General features: G+C 36.6%; 1 protein-coding gene across 11 annotated transcripts in view; it reads right to left on the reverse strand.

The window, feature by feature from the left end:
* MYT1L (myelin transcription factor 1 like) overlaps positions 1-5,068 on the reverse strand; it is a 221,895-nt gene extending 216,827 nt beyond the window's left edge. For all 11 annotated transcript variants that reach the window (XM_051614624.1, XM_051614622.1, XM_051614632.1 and 8 more), the window contains exon 1: positions 5,035-5,068. The gene's annotated coding sequence lies outside the window, so the exon portion shown is untranslated. The remainder of the gene's footprint in view (positions 1-5,034) is intronic.
* Positions 5,069-7,145: the final 2,077 nt, after the last annotated feature.

The following is a 7,145-nucleotide window of genomic DNA, read 5'->3' on the forward strand; positions in this document are numbered from 1 at the left end:
TACACATTTTATCAATCATATTCTTGGCATTCTTCGGTTTACCAAAGATGAATGTATTACTGTAGAAATGGACTTCTGTACCTCTTTTGTCTCAAAGTATGAAAGTCTTGTTTTATATGTTGGCTTTTTAATAAAAGCTTTACTTCTACTGTATATAGAGTTCTGACCTAACTCAACCCTGACCCAAACCCTATTTGATCAATGAAGTCTTTCTCTTAACTCCACTTGGCTTTCAAATTAGTCTTCTGTGTCTTCCTTGGCTTCAGAAGAAATACTTCAGTTAGATACAGCAGCTAAGCAATACATCATAATTTATCTGAAGTGCAAAAAAGCAGAATGTGCATATGTGCTATGAATTTAAATTTTTTTTGCTCACCAAAATTTACAACCCAATATTCATAAAGATGAATTATTTAAGATCACACACAAAGCTAAAAACTGGAAACTGGTGAAAATAAAGCTACACAATAACGAGTTTCATAAAATGCCAGAGTAGTAGAAAAGGAGGGATTGAACCATATAAAGTTGTCATGACCTAGCAAAATTAATTTTTACCTCTTCTAATCCAATTACTCCAACACTTCCTAAGTGTTTGCTATGAAAACTGTCTGTTCTATCATCATCAGATTTGTCTTTAAAAAAATTTTTACTTGATACAGGACTGGGAGTGACCATGCCTCTTGATACTAGGTTTAATTTGATTTTATATTCCAAACAATTTTCAAGATGATGTAAGGATTAAGTATTCTTGCAAGCTGAGCTACATATACAATAAAACACATTACTATTTTTTTTCCTAATTCTTATTGGTGATAGGACCATCCCCTGATGCTTTTAACTTTAACATAACTGTTCTCTTTAGCTTGCTAACATCAGCAGCAGTCTGTGATCAATCACAGCTGGGTGGCCTATGGAATATAAACAACCATGCCTGTTCACAGGAGCAGAAATGCTGCCTAGAAACTGCTATAAGAGCCTATTGCCTCATTTTTGAAACCACTTACGTTTGGAGCAAGACAAAGAGAAAGAAGCACAATTTTATGTGATGATTTCTACTACTTAAATTTACAGTCTTAATTTATAAACTGTAAATTTAGCAACATGTGACATTTTGATTGATGAACTTTGCTTTTTAGAAGGTCATAACAAGAAGACTTAGACTGCCAAGAGCTAACATGAACTTGTCTTCATGACAGTATATTTTTAATACTCTGTCTGAATTAACATGAGGCATTATTTTGCTGTGTGTCACTACTATGCCTTACAGAAGAACAGTAGGATAGAGAAGTATAGAGAATTCTATTCCACTAATGCGGGAAGCTAATATTTCTGACTACTCAATAGAAGTGGGGTAACTACAGATACCTGAAACATCGAGTATGGAGTAATGTGCCCAGTTTTGGGCACCTCAATTCAAGAGAGATATCGAGGTGCTGGAGCAAGTACAGAGAACAGCAATGAAGCTGGTGAAGGGCCTAGAGAATAAATCTTATGAAGAACCCTTGAAGGAGCTGGTAATGTTTAGTTTGAGGAAGAGGAGGCTGAGGGGAGACCTCATCAGTCTCTACAACTATTTGAAATGTTCTTGTAGAGAGGTTGGTGCAGTCTCTTCTTGCAGGTAATTAATGACAGAACAAGAGGGAATGGCTTCAAGCTGCAACAGGGGAAGTTTAGACTGGACATTAGGAACAAATTTTTCACAGAAAGAGTGGTTAGACACTGGAATAGGCTGCCCAGAGAGGTGGTTGAGTCACCATCCCTAGATGTGTTTAAGGGTCATTTGGATGTTGTGTTGGTGGATATGGTTTAGGGGAGAACTTTGTAGAGTAAGGATGATGGTTGGACCCGGTGATCCCAAGGGTCTTTTCCAGCCTGAATAGTTGTATGGAACGACACCTGATTCTGCTTTGCAAGTAGAGAAAATACAGTCACAATCCCTGATCCTTAGGCTTTGCTGAATTTTGCTCAATACTTAGCTAAGCGTATTGCAGGAAATTTGTGGCATAGAAAAAACCTGAACTCATCTTTCCCAATTCTAAGCTAATTCTCTAATTAATGGACCAGACTTCTCTCATTCCCTGAGGCACTGTAGAACAAGCAGGAAGAATATAAAGCTGGATAAGAAGAATGCTGCATACCAGGGATTCCTATACTGCCTAATTAGGGCTACTTTACTATGTCTTTTCACCATGGTGGCAGGAAAACTGAATAAAGGGCAGGGATAAAGTGCCTTAAAATACTTAATCTATGATATTGTCCTCTATGGGTCTGCATCCTGTAAGGGATCAGAGCATCACTTGAAGATGTCAAAAAACTTTATTAAAAAATTATAAAGATTCTATACCTTTTATCGGGTCCATAATATAGTACAAGATGGACCTAATGTCCGTTCCAGAATGTTTCTGTCTGTCATTAGCTGAAAAGACCAGTCCTCAGAAAGACCTTTCACATAGAGAAGGAAGCTTACGTGAGGTTTTCAGGGCATAGTTCCTAAGTTTCAAATTGATTTACTCATCTATAGCATGTATAGACAACTGATTGAATGTCATCAATGTCATCCGTACCTCGAATGTAACATGAACAAAATGTGTATATCGGATAATTCTCTGCAGATCCAAGATCAACTTTTAGATATGTATTTTTTGTGGGCAAAAAGAAAATAGCAAAAGTCAGACCAGCAGGATTTAGTCTGCAAGATTATGCCCTTGTAGAACTTCAAAGAGCCAATAAGACTAGGAGGAGTTATATTAATAAAATATCAAATGTAAAGAAGCTAAATATTACAGTTCAGGCTCTAGGGCTGTTGGCAACTGCTTGTGAGTTCTCTCTGTGTTGGGGCAGAATTGTTTTTATTTTTGTCCCCCTTAGGTCAGTGGTACTTTAATTGTCTTGTTCTGTGGAAAACACTGCAACAGAAAGATCCTCTCATGAATCTGCATAATTTTCTCAAGTATATTTCCTCACCTCTCAAACTTTAAATTTATTTTATTTAGCAACCCATTATAAAGGTTTATACAGATTACTCAGGATTGTAAAGCAAAGAGCAAGAAGACCTCAACCTGTCCAGTTGAGAATCCATTTAACCATGCCTTGCATATTCTCATGTCACCCTCACAGACTGTATTACTCCTTTCTTCTTACTATACTTGCATTTCAAATTACTCTGGCTTTCAGCTGTGGTAGGCTCTGTCTCATCAACTCACCACAGCAAATAGCAAAAAAAAATACAAAAATCAGAGGTAAATTTTCTCCTACATTTAATCTAAATTTTCCTTAGAATAACCAAATTACTATGTAAAGGAATTAACTGATTCTGCCCCTCTACTCTGCTCTGGTGAGACCTCACCCAGAGTACTGTGTCCAGTTCTGGAGCCCTCAACCCAAGAAGGACATGGACCTGTTGGAACAAGTCCAGAGAAGGTCCACAAAAATTATCAGAGGGCTGGAACAATCTCTCTTGTGAAGAAAGGCTGAAAGAGTTGGGATTGTTGAACCTGGAGCAGAGAAGGCTCTAGGGAGACCTTCTAGTGGCCTTCTAGTACTTGAAGTGGCGCACAAGAAAGCTGGGGAGGAACTTTTTCCAAGGGTGTGATGGTAGGACGAGGTGCAATGGTCTTACACTGGAGCAGGCTAGATTTAGATTAGACACTAGGAAGAAGTTCTTGAGGGTGGTGAAAACACTGGAACAGGTTGCCCAGAGAGGTGGTGGAGGCCCCATCCCTGGAGACATTCAAGGCCAGGCTTAATGAGGCTCTGAGCAATCTGACCTAGTTAGAGAGGCCCCTGCTCACGCCAGGGAGGTTGGACCAGATGAGCTTTAAAATGTTCCTTCCAATGCAACCTATGATTTATGCTTCATCTTATTTTAGTATAGAATTCTTGAGTCTAACTACATGTACAATTGCTGTCCATCATCAACAACGAAACAGTCAGACCAATATATTGCATATTTGTCTCTCCCTTAAATATTATTCAGTTTTTCAACTGAATATTGTCCTGAAGTTCCTTTGCGGAGTGAGACCTATGACTATTGGAGTTTATTCCCCAAATAAAACATGCATTCTGAAGTTCCTCAGGGAAAACATTGGAGATGTGCAGGAAAAAAATTGCACAGTTGTGTCACCCTATTTTGGCTAAAAAAGGTCTGAAAAAATGGCTTCCCAACAGCTGCCCAGCATGGAATCTAACACTAGTTTTTTGAATTTCTGGAAAATGCATAGGTTTTCTAAATAATAATTCCATAAAATAAGTAGGATGCAAATAATAATTATTATTATACTCATTGTTATAATAATTGTTATAATTATTATAATAATAATTACAATAACAACAACCTCTGTGATGAACACCAAGTGAATCCCACCTATTTTCTCTATATCCCACATAAATGGAATGCAAATACATCCAGCATTTTGCACAAGTTTGCAAGAAATGTTTAATGGAAATGCATTCTTCAAAACTGATACATGCTTTATCATTACCAGCCTCTGAACTCAGTTCATCCATACTTCGTACACTTACAAAGTTGTATACTTAGTATATACCCTTGTTTGTTTTTGTGACAGCATGTGATAACTACAGTGATTGCCTGGAAGTAGGATAACACAAAGGGAAGCCATACTTTATGGATAAATATATGTACAAAGAAACAAACAGCAAGTTTTCCAATCTATTATTACTGTTTAATGAAATAAATTATCCTATTTATTTACCACTACCTGTTACTACCTGTCTGATTTCACAGTAAAAAGAATTCCAGTCCATATGGATTCAAGCACTCATTCCTGCTCTGTGTAACTTCAGTAGCAAGAATAATATATGCATCACCTAGTTTAACTGCAGATTCCTCTTCTAGCATTACTTGTCTGTTTAAAGATAATGCACAACAGAATTCATAGATGCATCCCAGAAGTCATGCAGCACCAGACAGATAAGATCACAGTGGTTACCAGGAGTAGCAAATGGGAAAAGCATTACAGGAAATGAACTCTTGTCAATAATCTCAAGAGAGTGCTATATTTAGGTCAATTGTACCTGAAATCGTTTGGTGGAGTAATTGCTCTTTGGTCCAGACTCTGCTCTCTGAGCCTGTCAGAGTGCTTGTAGGTCCACTGAATTGGATTCACCAATTTTCTTCCAGATTCATTTTCTAAAAGAAAAACAAAACAAAACAAAACCAAAACTTTACTACAGGATAGCAAGCTTACCAAGAACAGAGAAAATTACTTATGTGTTATTTTAGCTTTAAAAATAGGCTTTTAATAAATGCATTAACTATAAAAACTTGTTCCAATATCCAACTGATTTCCTCGGTTCTCAAGAACAGAAATGTATTCAATTATTCAGACTTCATATTGGCCCTGCAAAGACTTTCCGTATCTGTTAAATATCTAAGGTGATCTGGAGCAACATTTTGCTTCTGCTGATCAGTTAATAAGAAACGCAAAATTAGAATTGTTCTTAAATCCTGTGCTGCATCCCAGTGCAGCATTATTCAGGCTTTAACTTGAGAACTTGTCTGATACTACAGTTTACTGTTTAATATTTTAAGATGTTCAATGCATGTATTCAGAGGAATGTGATATGTTCATATTTAGAAAACCAGTCTAATGAGTCACATACTGACCCTTTACAGTTAGACTCATACAGGTATCAGAAAACAGTACCTAGTCCTTCTGTCTTATGATTTCTCATAAGAAATATAATATTCTGCTTTGATAGCACAAAGTCTCCAGCAGTACCATTCCTACTTTGCATTAGTACGTATTACTAGGATGAATCGTGAAGTAAAGAAAAGCTTTCTCTAGCAGCTATTCAGCATGAGTTTACTTTCTAAATCGACACAGATGTAGCATCGTATTTGTAGTCATTGCTCAGTGCTTGTGATGAGTGTCTACCATAATTAAAGAAAACCACACTGCTGAGGAACAGAAATGTACTTTTTATTTTTATAAAAAATTTACAAAGGGAATCAGATACTCTGCAGAAAGCTGTAGTAGGTGCATCAGTTATTTTAGCTATTGTTTCTTATGTAGAACTTCAAATTCAAAGATACTCATTAAACTCAGTAGATGGCAATAACAGACAAAGTGTTAATGGGGCAGCAGTGGAGTGTGTCAGGAAAATGAAGAGACCCTGAGGGGCTCACCATGCTGTTTGTGCTCAGCTAAATTCAGCAGCATTACCATAAATCCTCTAAAAGGTACTGTACTCAATTTCATATACGCTGCTTTTCAGACAGGGAAATATTCTAGGAGATTAGAAAATGGGAACAAAAATAAGAGTTAAGATTTTAAACTATTTTCTATTAAACAATTTTTTTGCATGTAAGTATACTATGCAGTAGTGTTTTGTTCTGTTTTGTTTTGTTTTGTTGGCTTTTTCTTCAGTTTTATAAAGACAAAGAGAGGATCTTTTAATTTTCAAAATAATTTGTGAAACTAAGTGAAAAATTCCAAAATTGTACACAGGAACAGAGCTTTCTAACAAAAGAATCATAACTTATTCCATACAATACTTTTATAATTTAAGGATCAGGTTTCAGTATCAATTTCTCATCTACATAGCTAATGGGCTAAAACACAACTACGCATAGAACAAGTAACTTTTCACAAGAGTCCAAAAGTCTTGATTTCTAGGTTTGGTTTGTTGTTTGTTGGGTTGTTTTTTTCTAAGTTGATATTTTGAGTGAGTAAACTAAGCTTTGGAAATCTACATTAAATATTCATTCCAATAATTTACTGCTTACAGAGAAATACATCCAGTTATGCATGCATCTTCACAGTGACCTTAATCTATCTTTTCTCTTTGAATACTTAGAAAAAAACTTTTCCTACATAAGGATGGACAGACTTATTGTTAAGGACAAAAATGGCTGTACACACAGTGTAACTTCAACTATAAACTCAGTCGCAGGTAATAAATAGTTATTCGCACAATAAAGCAGACAAAGAAGAATCCTGTGGAATCGTTCACATACTCTATTTTTCTGTGTTGTTGTGGGGTTTTTTGTTGTTGTTAAATAAATAAATAAACAGAAGAAGGTATGTCGATCTTTATGACCGGGAAGCCGGGGCAGCGCTGCAGCCGGCGTTCCGTGCCTGCCTTCGGCCTTCAGCACCAAGGCCAGCGACCACTCACAGAAC

This window comes from Apus apus, chromosome 3 (assembly GCF_020740795.1).
Source record: "Apus apus isolate bApuApu2 chromosome 3, bApuApu2.pri.cur, whole genome shotgun sequence".
NCBI classification, from domain to species: Eukaryota; Metazoa; Chordata; class Aves; order Apodiformes; family Apodidae; genus Apus; species Apus apus.